Genomic DNA, 18,106 nt, shown 5'->3' with positions numbered 1-18,106 from the left:
GAATATTGCAACAAAGTGAGTCATACGAATTTTTCGTCTTCCCAGTGCATATAAAAATTATATTTATACTATACTGTAGTCTATTCAGTGTCCAATAGCATTATGTCTTAAAAAGCAATGTATGTGCCTTAAAGTAAAAATACTGTATTGGGTCTTCTCTGGTGGTCCAGTGGTTAACGCTTCAGCTTCCACTGCAGGGGGTGTGGGTTCAGTCCCTGGTTGGGGAGCTAAGATCCCACATGCCTCGTGGCCAAAAACCAAAACATAAAACAGAACTAATACTGTAACAAATTCCAGACTTTAAAAATAGTCCACATAAAAAAAATCTTAAAGAAAAATATTTTATTACTAAAAATTAATAACCTTCATCTGAGCCTTCCGTTCAGTTCAGTCGCTCAGTCATGTCTGGCTCTTTGCGACCCCATGGGTTGCAGCACGCCAGGCCTCCCTGTCCATCACCAACTCCCGGAGTTCACTCAAACTCACGTCCATTGAGTTAGTAATGCCATCCAGCCATCTCCTCTGTCATCCCCTTCTCCTCCTGCCCCCAATCCCTCCCAGCATCAGAGTCTTTTCCAATGAGTCAACTCTTCATGAGGTGGCCAAAGTACTGGAGTTTCAGCTTTAGCATCAGTTCTTCCAGAGAACACCCAGGACTGATCTCCTTTAGAATGGACTGGTTGGATCTCCTTGCAGAGCCTTCAGTGAGTCCTAATTATTTTTGTAATAGTAACATCAAAGATCACTAATCACAGATCACCATGACAAAAATTATAATAATAATGAAAATGTTTGAAATATTGCAAAAGTTATCAAAATGTTACAAAGTGAGCAAATGCTGTTGGAAAAATGGCGTCTAAGACTGACTTGACACAGAGTTGCCACCAGCCTTCAATTTCCAAAAAAATGCAGTATCTTTTAAGTGCAGTAAAGTGAAGAGCAGTAAAAGGAGGGAAGTATGCTTGTGTTTAAATAGCATTCACATTGTATTGGGTCTTTCCTAGTGGCTCAGATGGTAAAGAATCTGCCTGCATTGCAGGAGATCTAGGTTTGATTCCTGGGTTGGGAAGGTCCCCTAGAGAAGGGAATGGCTACCCACTCCAGTATTCTTGCCTGGAGAATTCTGTGGACAAAGGAGCCTGGCGGGCTGTGGTTCATGCGGTTGCAAAGAGTTGGTCACACTTTCACTTGCACTTTTCACTTACGTTGTACTAGGTTTTATAAGTACCCTAGAGATGATTTAAAGTGTACAGGAATATGTCCATGCTGCTAAGTCGATTCAGTCATGTCCAACTCTGTGCGACCCCATAGACGGCAGCCGACCAGGCTCCCCTGTCCCTGGGATTCTCCAGGCAAGAACACTGGAGTGGGTTGCCATTTCCTTCTCCAATGCATGAAACTGAAAAGTGAAAGTGAAGTCGCTCAGTCGTGTCCGACTCTTAGCGACCCCATGGACTGCAGCCCACCAGGCTCCTCTGTCCATGGAATTTTCCAGGCAAGAGTATGGGAGTGGGGTGCCATTGCCTTCTCCATAGGTTATATGCAAATACTATATATCATTTTATATAAAGGACTTGAGCATCCTTGGATTTTGATGTTCACTGTAAGTAGGTGGGAATCCTGGAATCAATGCCCCAAAGATAAGGAGGGATGACTCTATGGCCTATAGAGATATTAGAATGATCCATAGTTCTCAATTTTTAAAAAGAAAAAATTTTAATATTAGTTCATCTGTGTCAGAAGATATGTAAATTGGCAGCCATACATACTACTCAATAATGTCTGTGTATTTTTAAATAAATTATGTGTTGTATGTAATTGAGAAGTAAACAATAATTCTGAGGTCTGAAAATGCATAAGTTAAAAAACCTGTCCATAATTAACATTTGAACACCTGTCATGGGGTATGTGAAGTACTAGATCCTGAATATATATCATCTGAAATCCCCAGAACAACTTAAACTAGGTTTTATTAGAGCCCCAATCCCCATTTTTCAGATGAGGAAATTGAGGATCAGATAGGTTAAGTAACCTGCTCAGTTTCATAGCTGGAGAACTTTGCTAGGATTTGAAGTAAGTCTTTTACTTCAAGACCCATGCTCTTTCCAGGATATCACAGACTTCTACTTGTGGCCAAAGGAAGCCCTCAATTTCAAGGAAAACTACTGTTGAATGATATCATAGTCTACCCGGCTTTCTTCATCTGTTTTTTTAAATCCATCTGTGACATCAAATTAAATTTCCAGAAGAACAATTTTGAATTGTAATAGATGGCATTGTTCATTGTCTCAGCATTTTAAAATTTATCCTGCTTTTACTGCCAGTATCATGTATCTGAACACAGGAAGCTTTAGTCATAAGAATGTTAATAGGCCTGATTCAGTTGTCGGATTTTTTTGTGGTCTAATGAACAAACAAGTAAGTCACTGTGGAAACCAAACAGAAATCTAGATGCATTGATACAGCCAGAGGACTAAGAAATAGGGCAGCTTGAAATAATTCGATCAAAGTAGCATAGGAAGTAAAAGAGACTGACTCAAAGAGAAATGAGGCCAGGGTTATTCAGTTAAGCCTTGTGTGGGTAAAAAATACAGATTACATATACAAAACTAATACTTGTTTAGGATCTTTCTTTTACATTATTATTATTATTATTTAACACCAAAAACATTTTGTATTGGGGTATAGCTGGTTAACAATATTGTGAACAGGGAAGGGACTCAGCCATACACATAGGGTCTATTTTATCATTTCAGACCACTGCATGATTTATAATGATGCCACTGATAGTTTATTATACCTGATTTGTTAACAGATTTTAGCATTGTATTGACTTCAGTTTTCATGTGGTAGGCATGTGTGTTATATATAGTTATATATATATATATATATAAATATATAGAACATATAGTTATTTTAAAAGTAAGTTAAAATAGGCTCTCCAGCTACCTGCTCAAAGGATTCAGTTGCTCTAAGATTCCAGTAATCTGAGAGACACCAGCAATGTGATATTGGAGACTGAATGTTCCAAATGTCATTGATAGGAAAACCATCCCAGGTAGAGCACTCAACAAAACTTTCCATGAGCATAACTCTGAGTCCAGACATCCCTGTAAAAATGTTCTTTCCTCTGGGTTTAGGACATTAAGTCATCTATCCTTTCAGGATTTGGAGTTTAGGAAAGTTACTTATGTTTAGGAGTGCGTATTAAAACTCATTAATGTGACAGTTTGTGAACTGAATAGGAGAGAAGTATCATCTGTGAATATAGATCCACAGTCCGGATTTGGGCTGGGCAGCTGTTCAGTGGCCTGGCAAGAGCACAGCGATCAGCACAGTCCTAGAGTGTCACCCCAGAGTGAAGTGAGCCTCTCCTTGGTGATCCGAATAGGTGTTTCAGTTAGTACCACCCAAGTGACCTGACAAGTGAACTTCTGCCCAAGCTATAGCAGATTGCCAGGGTTTAGGGGTTCTTTTGGAGAAGGCAATGGCACCCCACTCCACTACTCTTGCCTGGGAAATCCCATGGATGGAGGAGCCTGGTGGGCTGCCGTCTATGGGGTCGTACAGAGTCGGACACGACAAGTGACTTAGCAGCAGCAGCAGCAGCAGGGGTTCTTTTATTCGTCTTTCCCTCTCTTGGCACTCGTGGGTTCTGTTATTTATCAGATTCTCCAATTTTTGCATTTTGGTCCTTGGATATTTAGAGTTTAAAGTGCATTAGATATGATGATTGCAATTATCACTCTGTGCACAGGTCTCCAGGGCTCTTTATCCAAAGCCCAGAGGCAGGTAGTGTTTCGAGTCTGTAGTAGGGGAAGTACAAGACCAGCTGTCTTCTGCCTTCTCTAACTTGGGAGGTGTATTACCAGTTACATGACTGGGAGGGAAGCTTTTCATGCATCACTGTTAATAGTTGTTGACAAATCACCAGTTGGAAAATGTAAAGGGAGTGTCTGCCCTGGGAGTAGCATTGAAATTCTCATCTCTCAACTTGCTTCACAAGAAAACAAATCTTACTGCGTATCTTTTTAACTGTAGCCTTTTTTCCAGCAAAGTTTGTCTGAGTTCATGTTTGTCCATTTGGTTTCTGTGATCAGTCACATTGAACTTTAGCACATTCTAGCATACTTCTTGTATGCTTTAGCAAAATAGTAGATGTACCATGGTGCAGTTGGGCTTACAGAAATGGAGAAGGTGTGGATGTTGCTCTCAGAATGCATCCATTCTGGGAAATGAAAGACACATGTGTCAAAAACTGATCAAAATGGACTGAGGAAAGTCCAGGAGGTACTGAGCAAGGATTATAAAACTTAAAAACCTGAAGAATTACTTCTAGCTGACCATAGGAAGTAATTCCATGTCACCTGCACAGGGTTTAAAAGGAAGAAAGGGTTTTAGACTTTGGAAGTGTAAGGGGAAGACTGTTTTCTTTAGAGGAAACACATAAAATAGGCAAAGAGTGGGTATATTTGGGGGAATTGCAAGGAGTTGTGTCTGTTAGATTTCAAGGAGCCTATCGTGGAAGATAAAGTTGGACAGTTGGTTGGAGTTAAATCATGGAAGACCTTTAATACTGGAATAAGGAATTTGAGCTTTATTTTCTTTCCTTAGTTTCAAATATTAACTCAAATGTTTTACCTTAGATGTGATTATTAGGTATGATTATGCATGAGTACCATGATCCTTTTGGCAGTTTGCTTGGGAACAAAAAAATACTGTTACACAACTGCAACATGTGTGGTCTGGGTCAAATGGCTCTTTTTGGCTGAAAATTTTCTGCAGAGGGGGTGCCAAAGATATCACATAATGCTATCACTCAGATATCAGTCATCTACATCACTACATGCACTTATTTTGATTCCTCCCTAGGTTCAGTGATGTTAGGATTTCTATTTCCCAGCTGTTTGTTTGTTTGTTTGACCCAGTGGGTTGTTCTGTAATGCCTAATACTCCATGTGCCTGGCAGACGAGCTAGTTTGAAAGCTGAGTCATTAAGGTCCTTCATCTTTCTTCTCAATTTCCTACTTAGCATTTTCCCTTCATAGTGGGCACTTTGTAAGCAATGAGTGGCTACTACCCAGGAAAGAGTAGCCCTGTTTTTTTTTTTTTTTTTTTTCTGTCCTATTCAGATTATTTTAGTATACCTGTGTGTGCCTTGGAAATATTCTGAGCTGATATTTTTTAGCTGTTGGAGGCAAAGAAAAGCATCTGAATTTTATCAGACTTGGAACGCTTTTCAACTGATAAAAATGTTAGTGAAAAGGGCCATTTATTGGTAGTGTTCTCTGGTGAATTAATTCAGTAGACTAAAGCTTGAGGCTTATATGGCAAGGTCAGTTAGTTTTGCTCTCTGATTATCTCTTGGAGCCTCTAGTCCTGGCCATTGATTTCAAAAATAATTACAATAACAACAAGCACTTACACAGTACTATGCACATAACCTCATTTAATCTTCAGAATAATCCTGAAGGATAGGTACTGTTACTCTCTCCATCTTTACAGATCTTGAAACTGAGGCATTGAGAAGCTCTGTAACTTGCCATTACTGGTCGTTGACTGAACCAGGATTTGAACCTAGCACTTAGGTTCCTGGGTCTTCACTCTTGATCTCGTTAAAATCTCAGTATGTCCCTACACTTAAGGAAACACAATATGCGTCTAAATATTTAAGGCAATTTATTTTGTATAGTATGAAGCTTTGAGTTGAAGAAGTTTCAGGTCAAGGTATTTTATACCGACCCCCAGAATCTATTTAGCATCTATCTCTTTTGTTGTCTGTGCAAGGGGGTGGGGCGGGTGGGGCAAGGCTTCACAGAGGTAACATTTGAGGCCTGAGCCAGGACTTAAAGGATGCTCATGTGCTCACGCTCAGGCAGAGAAGAGCATCACAGGTTGGGCAAACAAACATGCAAAGGCTTGGGGAGGCGAAAGGGCATTTGATGTGCATGTTTGTAGGAACGTGTGGTGTTCACTGTATCTAAAACATGGAGAGAATGACTAAGGTGCAATTTAAGATTACAGACTGTACCCTGCTAAATAGTTTAAAAATTATTTTCTCTGACAGAGACCTTAAAAAAAAAATCAAGGGCTCACAAATTTTTGTATTCAGTTTCAGAAGCTTTCCGGGTACCCAGAAGCTCACGTGTAGGTCTGTGGGCCCCTTCCCCCAAGCAGTTGAGAATAACACGATCCAATATATGTTTTAAGAAAGATGACTCTGATGACAATGAAAGATGGCTTGGAGGAGAGAAGGATTAGAAGCAGAGAAATCAGGAGGCAGATACAAAAAGATCTATCTGAGATGGCAAGAAGAACCATGTCTCTGAAAGATGTTTAGGAGACAGAAGTGAGAGAGAGGACCCAGGGTGAGTTAAATGGGAAAGTCTCACATAAAATAGTTAAAAGTAACTGTCATTTCTAGCTTGGCTTAAGGATATACAGTGATGTCATTAACAAAAACTAAAGGAGAGGAAAGGGCAAGAGTAGAAAGATTTGGGGCTTGATTTTTGGGCCTGCTGAGTTTCAGGTGCCATAATATATACCAATGGGAATGTCTACTGTACAGCTGGAAATGCAGTCTGGAAAAGAACTCAGCACTGGAGAGAGAGATTTAGCTGCTCTAGAAAATGGTAGATTGAAGCCCTCTGGGTGAGTCAGGGCCACCCAGGGGAGCCCAGAATGAGAAGACAAGGGCAGAGGAGGAGTATCTGGTAAAGCTGGCTGGGGAGGCGAATCAGGGGAGCAGCAGCAGCCTTGAGGCATTTGAGCACTTCCTGTGTGCTGGGTCTGTTCTGAACACTGTGGGCATTAGCTTGCCTAATCCTCAAACACCTCCAGGAACCGGCTGCATTTTGCAAGTGAGGAACCGGAGGCCCAGAGAAGGAATTTGCATAGAACTAGTAAGTCACTTTCGATGATAAATTAGTGGTAGCCTCGTTAAGTTGATGTAATTGAATTAAGATAGTTTTTGTTATAACTTTTTTACAGATTTAAACAGAGATTGGTAAGCTTTGATGATACTATTATCTTATTTTAGCCTCTGTTCTATCATTAATATAGTATAATCATCAGAAGTCATGAAGAAAGTATGATAGGAGACTTGCATAAATTTCCAAATTCCCTGGCTTTTTCTCACATGAGTATTCCGTCAAGATTCATGCATTTCTTAAACATATTTTTAATTAATAGGGCAAATTTTCCCTGAAGTTTTCTCCTAATTAATAAGCATGTTTGGCACTAATTGGAGTACTTCCTAAAATGGTTTCATGAGTCATATTTTCCTTTTCCACCTAGAATATATGCTGGACTCTCTTAGCAGTGATCTGAGACATCATCAACTCTATGTTCTTAATTTACCCAAACTTCTCATCTCCTTGAATCCATCCCTTCCTTAGAACCTTTTCTTTTTGTTTTCCCTTTTATCACTACACCAGCAGTGGAGATTTTTCTTGGAGCCTGTTTTCCCAGTAATTTTTTTTTTATTATTACTTCATCAGAATTTTGCACACCAGTTAGATAAGAACAATGAAACCATACCAGGTTGCCACAGTGGAATAATTAGCTAGACTGGGGTCAGCAAGCTAAAGTCCATGGGCCAAATATGAGCTATTACATTTTTGTAAATAAAGTTTTATTGGAACACATCATGATCATTCATTTACATATTACCTGTGACTGCTTTCCGGTGCTACAAGGGCAGAGTTGAATAGTTGCATTAAGTGGTACAATGCATGGCCCACATAACCTAAAATGTTTAATTTACTAATTTGGGCCTTCACAGAGAAAATGCTGACTCTTGCTGTGTACCATACGACTTTTGGAAAATTAGGATTGTCCAAAGATTAGGAATTGTCCAAAGCTTTACAGTTAAGGACATTCTCTTTTAAATAAAATATTAAAGAAAATTTTTGAATCATGTAATAGAACCATCGAATGGTTTCTGTAATATGTGTTGTTTGGATATATAACAGAAATTGTCAAGGGAATAATAAAATTGAAGACTCCTTTAAGTAATCGATAATCAGAATTCTTACCTGTATAATCAGTCATCTGAGTTTTTGTTCGTATTAACAGAGCTGTTTAATGTGGAAGAATTTTTTGTTCTTTGAGTTCTCAATAGTTGCCAGGCCTTTCCTTGTGCTCAGCTTCTGGGAGTTGCAGAAATGTTACATTTCCCTACCCTCAGAGAAATATGTCTCAATTTCAGCCAAGTTAAATACAAACCAAAAAAATTTGGGGAAATTGGCCTAGATCATAGATATGTAACAGAATGAGAAAAATATGTTTTGTGTTGAGTACATTATTTTAGTTTGTTAGCATATTGACCATATCTTATACTGCAATCACATTTCTGAAAAAAATAGGCAATGCTTTCTTTTCTTTTTTTAATTGAGATATATTTGGTATTCAGTATTACATAAGTTTCATGTGTACAGTGTAGCACTTCACAGTTTTTAATGGTTATTTTCTGCATATAGTTACTATAAAATATTGGCTGTATTTCCAGATATGCTTTATTTTCCATTATTTTGTTAAAAAACAAGAAATAAGTGAGGACAAATGGGACCCATTCTGCCTTCTCAAATATGAGCTTTTCGTTTGTCCCTCCTGACTGCCCGTTGTCCTCAGCAGCTCTGCCCTCCCTCTTTGGCTGCTTTATCTTCCGAGATTCTCTCTTACATCTGGGTTTTCTCTCCTCCAATTTGTCCTCCTGGTTCTGCCTCCCTGAAGCATAATCACATAACTCCTCTACTCTAAAGTCCACTTCAGTCCTCTACAGCCCACCCAGTGAAATCTGGTCTTTCATCAGCATTGAAGAAGACCTTTGAAACCCACTCTCTGCCTTTCTTCCCCCGTCATCCTTCTTTGTACTCTAAACTCAGTACTGTGTCTGTACTTTCCTTTTGCTTGATTTTCATATGCTTTCCTTACTGTTTGAAATTCCCTTTAATTTCTGTGATATATGGTAAGATTAATGAGATTAAATAAATTTTCAGTTTAAAAGTCTGCTCTTCAGTTATTGACAAGAAAGCCACCATAGTTGCTAGGTGAAAGTGCTTGGAGTCTTGGTTTTCTTCGGAAACTTACCTCAGCACATGTTTCCATAAATTCCGTTGGGTTGTAGCACTAAAACTGTACTCTCTGGGATTTCTGTTCAGTTCAGTCACTCAGTCGTGTCCGACTCTTTGCAACCCCATGAATCAGCACGCCAGGCCTCCCTGTCCATCACCAACTTCCCGGAGTTCACTAAACTCACATCCATCGAGTCAGTGATGCCATCCAGCCATCTCATCCTCTGTCATCCCCTTCTCCTCCTGCCCCCAATCCCTCCCAGCATCAGAGTCTTTTCCAATGAGTCAGCTCTTCGCATGAGGTTGCCAAAGTACTGGAGCTTCAGCTTTAGCATCATTCCTTCCAAAGAACACCCAGGACTAATCTCCTTTAGAATGGACTGGTTGAACCTCCTTTCAGTCCAGGGGACTCTCAAGAGTCTTCTCCAACACCATAGATCAAAAGCATCAATTCTCTGGCACTCAGCTTTCTTCACAGTCCAACTCTCACATCCATACATGACCACTGGAAAAACCATAGCCTTGACTAGACGGACCTTTGTTGGCAAAGTAATGTCTCTGCTTTTGAAATATGCTATCTAGGTTGGTCATAACTTTCCTTCCAAGAGGTAAGTGTCTTTTAATTTCATGGCTGCAATCACCATCTGCAATTAGACACAGTGTATAAAGTCTCAATGTATTGAGATTTTATCACAGGTAAAAAGAGAACCATCAATTTTTTGTCTAAACATTGCTGCCAGAGAGAAAAGCAAAATAATTCCTTTTGCCAACTAAGGTATTTAATGGAGACAGTAGGCAAGGTAAGCAAGATAATGAAGAAGGGTCTTACATGGTGTCTTGGGCTACGGTTTTCTGGGAAAGCAATTTAAGATTTTTAACCCTATATCACGAACAAACTTCCTTCATGGAAGTGATGTGCACATTGAATCAAAACCATGGGCCACATGTTGTACAGAAAATAGTTGTAAAATAGACTTTGCTATGGAGACTGCTAGCTTTGTGTAAATATACTCTTCTGGTTATTCTGGTCATCTTTACTGCCTTTACTGTTTTAAGAATCTTTTCTTTAGTATTGTACAGAGTGATGGAGTTGCCTCTCCTTTCTCTGCACTGACTTAGTGCTAAAGGGACAGTCTAGTCCTTGGTAGAATACATCATGTGCTTAGTAGAGGGGCTTGAATAAGACGTGAGTAGACTGTGTGGGGACTGTGCCAGACAAGAACATGGTGTCTGGTGGGCAAAATTCAGGCTGTTAGGAGGATTAGTCACATAATTTACAGGAAAAATTCTGTTGCAAAGATAATGGATCATTTGGTTCCTGAATGAGCCATTCAGAAGGAACCTTTGCCACACCACTCAACTCCCCTGATGAGATTTTGCAGAGACACCTACTCAAGTACTGTCTAGCATAAAAGACTTTGTTCAAATCAGCCTTTCCAACCTTTCCAACTATTAATTTATTAAGAGCTGAGCAGGTGGGTGTCAAACTGCAGAGGCTATCATTAAGCTAGAACATGATTCCTTTAGTGTATTTTGATAAAAAGCAGATATAATGTTTTCTTTTAAACCATCGATTTTGCCTATAGTTTTAAAAAGAAACTACATTTTCCCTTCTCTGAGTTTATTTTTAATGAGGGTTTTAGGAATTAAACTTCAGTGTGTACTGTCACAAGGAGTAATCAGACTTGAACTTTGTAAGCTTAGAGCCTTTGAACTTCTGCCCCGTATGCAGTTTATGTGCAACGTAAAACAAGATCCTTTATAGTTTCTAATTAAAGTTTAGTTGCCACTTGGTTAACTTTCTGGTTTTTGAGTAAAATTTAATAAATTGGTCACCCAGAAATTTGGAAATTGAATGTGACAATATAACTCTTTCTGTACTAATGAAGTTTTTGAAGATGAATTAAAATGATTATTCCTAATATTTCTGGTATCAGGGACATTTGATTTTATGTGAAATATGTATTGATAGATTGGTAATTTTTTAATGTAGAACAGTCAGTCCCCCCGAAGGTTATAGAAGGCACTACACTATATAGTGATTTGTTGCCCTTTTGAAAGTGATGCAGAACGTCTGTATAAACATTAATTATAGTCTCAGAAATACCTTTTGCAAAGTACATATAAATAGAGAACTTCTAAATTCACTTTTTAACTCCCACACTTACAGTGTACAAGAAACTGCGGTCTGGTCCCTACTTTCAGAGTCAGCACAGCCTGGTAAGATGAGAGGTGTAAGCAGCATGAAAGACCAGGTCAGACTCACATTAGTCAGAATTGACCAAAGTACCCGGTGTGATGATGAGGAACTCCTTTCTAGCTGGGAATATCTATGAAAGAGGAGGAAGTTGTGGTTTTGAGCTGGATTTTGAAGCCAAGACTATGCGGAAAGAGATGAGTGAAGTAAAAAATGGAACCCAGGCCAAGATGCGGTTCACACAGGCTAGACACAGGACATGCACGCAGTGTGTGTGATGTGGGAGGGAGGGCGTTCTTTAGGCACAGTTAGCAAGATTCAACCACCCTTCTCCTTCTCTGCCACTGGATTGGAGGAAACAGAGAAAGAGAGGAAACTTTGCTGTTACCCTGTGGTCCTCTGTTCTCCCTTACCTTCCTGTTTGCTATTACAGGATAGTAAGAAGTTATGCAGAGTAAGACTAGGGCAGTGCACGCAGAGAACTGCAGTATAGGGGAGTTTCTATAGCTGACCATTCACATTCAGTCTGCCTATAATTATATGGGATTAAAAAGCATAGATTGAGTAGTGTTTGCAGAAAATAAACATATAATGCTGAGCATACAAAAATAAGCTTGATGGATGCTAACCCTAGTTCTTCTGTGTCATCATCATAATCAAATTTAAATTTTATTAAATTTTATTTAGTAATTGTAAGATGCGCAGAATTGTCTTACAACACAGTAGAGACTTCAAAAGCTTTTTTGGTAGAGTTAAAGGAGCTCTAAATGAACAAACACTTTTTGTATAAAAATGATACTTAAAGAGCAACCATATACAAGATAGTAGAAATCTTTTGAACTTTTAAGTCCTAGTTTTTTAGTATATGTGTATTGCTTTTTTTTTTTCTTCTCCATAGGTAAAATGAGAAAAAACTACAGCAGAATGAAAGAATAGGCTTGAGAGATAATCAGACCTGAGGAGTCATTTTTACAGCTCCCTTGTGAATAAACAAGGCTGCTAGAGAGAGGTCTGAGACTTGAAGGAAAAAACTGTTGTCACATTTCAGGGTCAGATATTTATTTTCCTTTTTTAAAAAAACTTAAAGTGAACATGCTTTTGTCTTCTCAATATTGTTTCTTTGCCTTCTGAGATATGATGCCAAGTTGAACACTATGCTTTGCTAGTATAGTTAGCTCTTTTTGCTAGAGGATTGTTCTAGGGATTTGGCAATAATTCTACCCAGGGCAAATAAGAGACCATTAATAGGTCTTCATCAGGATATTGGGATCGTACATTTTTGTGCAGTGGAACCACTTCATAGTGACTGTTTTAAAAAAACTGAAAGAATCTAAAAATGACTGGGCGTATGTATATATAACAGATTCACTTTGCTGCACACCTGAAACTAACACAGCATTGTAAATCAGCTATAACCCAATACAGATTTAAAAGATGAAAAAAACTCTTCGATGTTTACATTTAATTGGAGGTGTAAACATGTTTCTAGAAAATATGCTTCATTTCCTTTTAGAAAATACTTGCTCTGTAAGTTGAGAGTTTTCGTACTCCCCGCTCTGGGTAAGATATAAATTATGCTGAGGAGCCCAGTGGTTACGTCTTTGAGATTACATAAGATTGAACAAAGGAGGTAAAATCTCAAATGCCATCCCTTATGAACTTTCTCCTCTAAAGATAAATTGGAAAGAATTTTCTGTTGGCCACAGAGGCTCATGAAAGGTCTATGGAGACGTGCTATACAACTGTAGTATCTCTCTTTTTCAGCTTCTGCCCCTTCCTGAAAAAAGAAATTGAGAAACCACTCCTAATTTACCAGATAACCCCAGAAGCCTCAGTTGACAGACCAAATTCTCCAGTCAAAGCTACGGGCACCTGAGGATAAACTGCTTCAAACAGCTTTTACCTTAAAGCCAACCTAGAAGGCTTTGACCCCCAGTTACAAGGTGAGTTAGGATAATGCAAGTTTAAAATTAGAAGCAGGACCTGGCTGTCCAGTGGTTAAGACTTTGCCTTCCAATGCAGGGGGTGCAAGTTTAATCCCTAGTCAGGAAAATAAGATCCTACATGCTTCACGGCCAAAAACCAAAACATAAAACAGGAACAATATTGTAACAAATTTAATAAAGATTTTAAAAATGGTCCACATCCAAAAAAAAAAAACTTAAAAAAAAATCAAAAGCAGGATTAGATTAGTCAATGCTCAATAACAGCAAAAGATTAGGAAATATTACCAAATCTCAGGAACACATTTTTTTTCTATCTCTTATGTGTCTATCAGATCCAAAAATAAGGCATGGTCATTCTAGTCATGTTTAGCCATCTTAATAAAAAGTTCTGCAGTAATATTCTTAAAGATAGGAAGTAAAAAACATGCCAAAATATTGAACCTCTTGTTGTCTGATGTCTGGCATCATGTGAGAATAAGATGGTCCCTTTCCTTTCTTGAGTAATGAGCCTGCAGACCTAATCCTGAAAATGACTGAAAGGTTATCCTTGCTTTCATTATATATGCATGCTGTACACATTCTTAAAATGCATCCAGTTTTTATAATCTTTCATAGTGAATAAATAGACAACTGATTGTATTATTTTTGCACATGAGGCTGAAATGAATAATACAGCAGCAGTGCTCACTATGGGCCCCTTGTCACCTTTGATATTTGCAGTTATTGTTTTCAGAGCCACCTGAAATATGCTATTTGACATTTTAGGCCCAGGGTCTTCACCGTTTGGACCCATCCCTCCCAGTTATAGAAAGCTTTCTACTTTCTGAGGTCAGAGACCCCCAGAATGGGAGGATGTACCATCATTGCTCTTGGGGATCTTTTGCAGTATTTATCCTCTACTCACACCCTTATTTTCTTGGAGGCACAAGAGCAGCAGCAGTGGTGGGGGTGGTACGATGGGAGCTTTCTGCTTATTATTATATTATTTAAAGTTAAATTCTAAAGCTTAGCTTGCAAACTGGTGGCCTACTGGCCAAATTTTAGGCTTAATTTTTTTAATCTATAGAAGTTTATTATTAAAAATTGAGTTAATTGCCAACATTGGGCAATCTGGATACCTGACATAAGATACACACACACACACACACACACCTGGCTTCTCTTGGATGATTAAAAAATATGGTCTTTTTTACTATTTCAAGGACTGAAATGTGGTAGTCTTTACCTTCCCCTAAGTCTTAAATAACCAGCCTTATATGTTACCTGCCTGGTCTAAAGGCTTTTGAGGTAAGATTTCTGCTTTAAGATCACTTTCTTCTCTCCTTACATGAAGCATCTCCCCTGTAGTTTACACATAACACTCTCTTAGTGTTTATTCACTTTCTCTTTTGGCATTTTATTATTTATATAAAATTTGTGCACTGTGAGAATGATGATTTTCTGAGATTAAGCTAACACCTGCCAGACTTGCCTATGAAGGAGGAAAACTTACAAAACCAGATGGCCCGTGGTTCTTAGCTGGGAAATCTAATTTCCATGGTGATAAGGTCTGAATCATTTTTGCCAGCCCCGAGGTTGTCATTTCAGAGTCTGATGTGTCACAGCCTAACGGCTCCATTGCCTGATCTGACTGTTTTGGTCCAGGGAGGTAAAGTGATTCATTGGGTTGGCTTTTTTTTGAATGACGTCTATAGGCATTTGGGCTTCCCTGGTGGCTCAGATGGTAAAGAATCTGCATGCAATGCAGGAGACCCAGGTTTGATCCCTGGGTTGGAAAGTTCCCCTGGAGAAGAGGATGGCTACCACTCCAGTATTCTTGCCTGCAGAATTCCATGGACAGAGAGCCCTGCAGGCTACAGTCCATGGGTTATAAAGAGCTGGACATGACTGAGTGACTAACACTTTAACTTATAGGATTTTGAGTCCATCATCTAGGCCATTACTCATTCTGGACACCAGAGTGAATCACTGAGCTGTATACTCTGCCATCTACATGAGAAATCTACTGAGAAATCTCACCATCAAAATCAGATACATCTTCAAGCACAGTGGGTTGTAGTTAATCACAAATTTCTCTTTCCCCATCTTTGATCACTGTATATTGTTGGGGGCTAAATTACTTGCTGTAATGTTCCTCTTAATTTGATATTGAATCAAACTTTTGGTAGGCTGCCGGGGTCCAGCCCCGGCTGATCCAGGGTATTCGAAGGAGACACGGCGTAGGCGAGGATCAGGAAACAACTGCTTAATTAAACGTTAATTAAGGATATAAAGAGTAATAGAATAAGGATAGCTCAGTGAGGAAATTCAGTGGAGAAAAGAGGCTGAAATAAGGATAGCTCAGTAGGAAAATTCAGTAAAGAAAAGAGGCTGAACAATTCAGCCAGAAGGTAAGAGAAAGAACGACATGGGGAGACCAAGTTTTGGTGAACAAGGCCCGCACTTTATTTTCCAAAGTAGTTTTTATACTTTAAGTTATGCATAGAGGATAATAGGGGAAGGGGTGGAGTCATGCAAGGACAGCAGTTCCTGGTTGTAATCTAAGCCAGGCTTTCAAACTTATCATATGCAAAAGTTCAGGTGATTTACATCATCTTCTGGCCACGAGGCCTGTTAACATTTTAAGAAACTTATCTTTCTCTAAAGGTGATTATTCCAAAGTCAGGCACCAGCCTCCAAAAAAGCATTGGACAAAGCTGCATTCCTATAGGGCAAAGGTGAGGTGGGCTCAATCAAGAAAAGACTTAACTCAAGGGTCCAAGGTTACAAACATTGAGGCTACTACTTACATTTCTATACTCCCATTATATCAATCAATACACTGCCAAGGACATAGTAGGTAAGGAGTATGGAGACTTAGCAGCAAACATTGGCCCAATGAGTGAAAAACCCTTCACCAATACAATTTCTAATCAGTCTTTTAACTACTCAAAGGAATCTGTGTTTAGACAGTTTAGAACATCTCCTGCCTCTCACAGTTGGGAGGCTCTGAACAATCACATGTGGCCGGAAAAACCTATTTAGGCAGGCTAGAGGATTTCCAAAGGAGTTTGTAGGTTAAACACTGTCACACCCAGGAATTATTAACTGGAGCTGTAAGCTAATTCTTTTTTCAGAGAGAGAGGTAGTGGGGGACAGCCCCCCGTAAAGTCAGAGGTGTAGGTGAAAGCACAAAGCAGAAAGTAGGCAGACTCTGGTTTTGGGGGTAGATGCTCGAGAATTTCCAGGGGGACTCCTGAGGCTCGATTCCGCCTTTGCGTATGCCGAGCCTCCTTCCTCATGACCTTTGTCATGGGCGGAATTCCTCACGCTGGCTCCTGGCAGTGATAGAATTCCAGTTGAGCTATTCCAGATCCTGAAAGATGATGCTGTGGAAAGTGCTGCACTCAATATGCAATATGCAATATGCACTCAATATGCAATATGCCGGCTCCCGGCAGTAGGCTGCAGTCCATGGGGTCACGAAGAGTCGGGCATGACTGAGCAACTTCACTTTCGCTTTTCACTTTCATGCATTGGAGAAGGAAATGGCAACCCACTCCAGTGTTCTTGCCTTGAGAACCCCAGGGACGGGGGAGCCTGGTGGGCTGCCGTCTATGGGGTCGCACAGAGTCGGACACGACTGAAGTGACTTAGCAAAGAGCCTTAACCATGAACACATTTTAAATTATAGGGCCCTTACGGGCATAGTACTTTTTTTTCTGCATTGGCTAAATGCAAACATTACTTATTTGATCATAGTTTACAGAAGGGGGAAACTGACTTGATCCCAAAACAGTGGTTCTTATCCCAGCACCTCATTTTTCAAAGTGCCTCTTACTAGAGCAGATTTTAGGTCTCAAAATACTCATTTTTAATGTTGAAGCAAACAAGAAAGAAGCCCACTGGGACTGGATGTTGATTTCTGGTAGTTTACTGTCCTCTGGCTACACTGCTTTTGCTTTATCTCATGGGATGTCTTAGGTCTTGCCCAGTATGTCTTGATGCTTGACCATACATGAAAATGAAATGTACATGAGTCCCTTTGACTGTTGGGTTAAGTTTATGGGACTAAAGTAACTGGAAATTTGTTTCCACACATTTTTGACTTGTGACTTGACTACATAAGAAAGAAATTAACCTCTTCTTAAAAAGAAAAAGCAGGTAAAGGGGTTTGTTTCCATTCCTCTTCTGGAGTTAGTGTGTATCCATGTATAGTCAACAGCCTCAGATATGCAGATGACTGGGGTCAATCCCTGGGTTGGGAAGATCCCCGGGAGAAGGGAAAGGCTACCCATTCCAGTATTCTGGCCTGGAGAATTCTATAGACTGTGTAGTCCATGGGGTCACAAAGAGTCGGATATGACCGAATGACTTTCACACTCACCACCCTAATAGAAAGCGAAGAGGAATTAAAGAGCCTTTTGATGAAGGTGAAAAAGGAGAGTGAAAAACTCTCCAGCTTAAAACTTAACATTCAAAAAACTAAGATCATGGCATTCCATCCCATCACTTCATGGCAAGTAGATGGGGGAAACAGTGGAAACAGTGGCAGACTTTATTTTTCTGGGCTCCAAAATCACGGCAGATGGTGACTGCAGCCATGAAATTAAAAGATGCTTACTCCTTGGAAGGAAAGTTATGACCAACCTAGATAGCATATTGAAAAGCAGAGACATTACTCTGCCAACAAAGGTTCGTCTAGTCAAGGCTATGGTTTTTCCAGTGGTCATGTATGGATGTGAGAGTTGGACTGTGAAGAAAGCTGAGCGCCAGAGAATTGATGCTTTTGAACTGTGGTGTTGGAGAAGACTCTTGAGAGTCCCATGGACTGCAAGGAGATCCAACCAGTCCATTCTGAAGGAGATCAGTCCTGGGATTTCTTTGGAAGGAATGATGCTAAAACTGAA

At 39.6% G+C, this 18,106-nt stretch overlaps 1 protein-coding gene across 15 annotated transcripts in view; it reads left to right on the top strand.

Moving 5' to 3' along the window:
• OSBPL6 (oxysterol binding protein like 6) overlaps positions 1-18,106 on the top strand; it is a 218,420-nt gene that overhangs the window by 86,147 nt on the left and 114,167 nt on the right. For 12 of the 15 annotated variants that reach the window (XM_061434362.1, XM_061434361.1, XM_061434359.1 and 9 more), the window contains one exon: positions 13,036-13,214. The exons of the other annotated variants lie outside the window; for them this stretch is intronic. The gene's annotated coding sequence lies outside the window, so the exon portion shown is untranslated. The remainder of the gene's footprint in view (positions 1-13,035; positions 13,215-18,106) is intronic. 15 annotated transcript variants of the gene reach the window in all.

Source organism: Bos javanicus, chromosome 2, assembly GCF_032452875.1.
Source record: "Bos javanicus breed banteng chromosome 2, ARS-OSU_banteng_1.0, whole genome shotgun sequence".
NCBI lineage: Eukaryota > Metazoa > Chordata > Mammalia > Artiodactyla > Bovidae > Bos > Bos javanicus.
The sequence above is the reverse complement of the archived record's forward strand: the minus strand, read 5'-3'. Positions and strand labels throughout refer to the sequence as shown.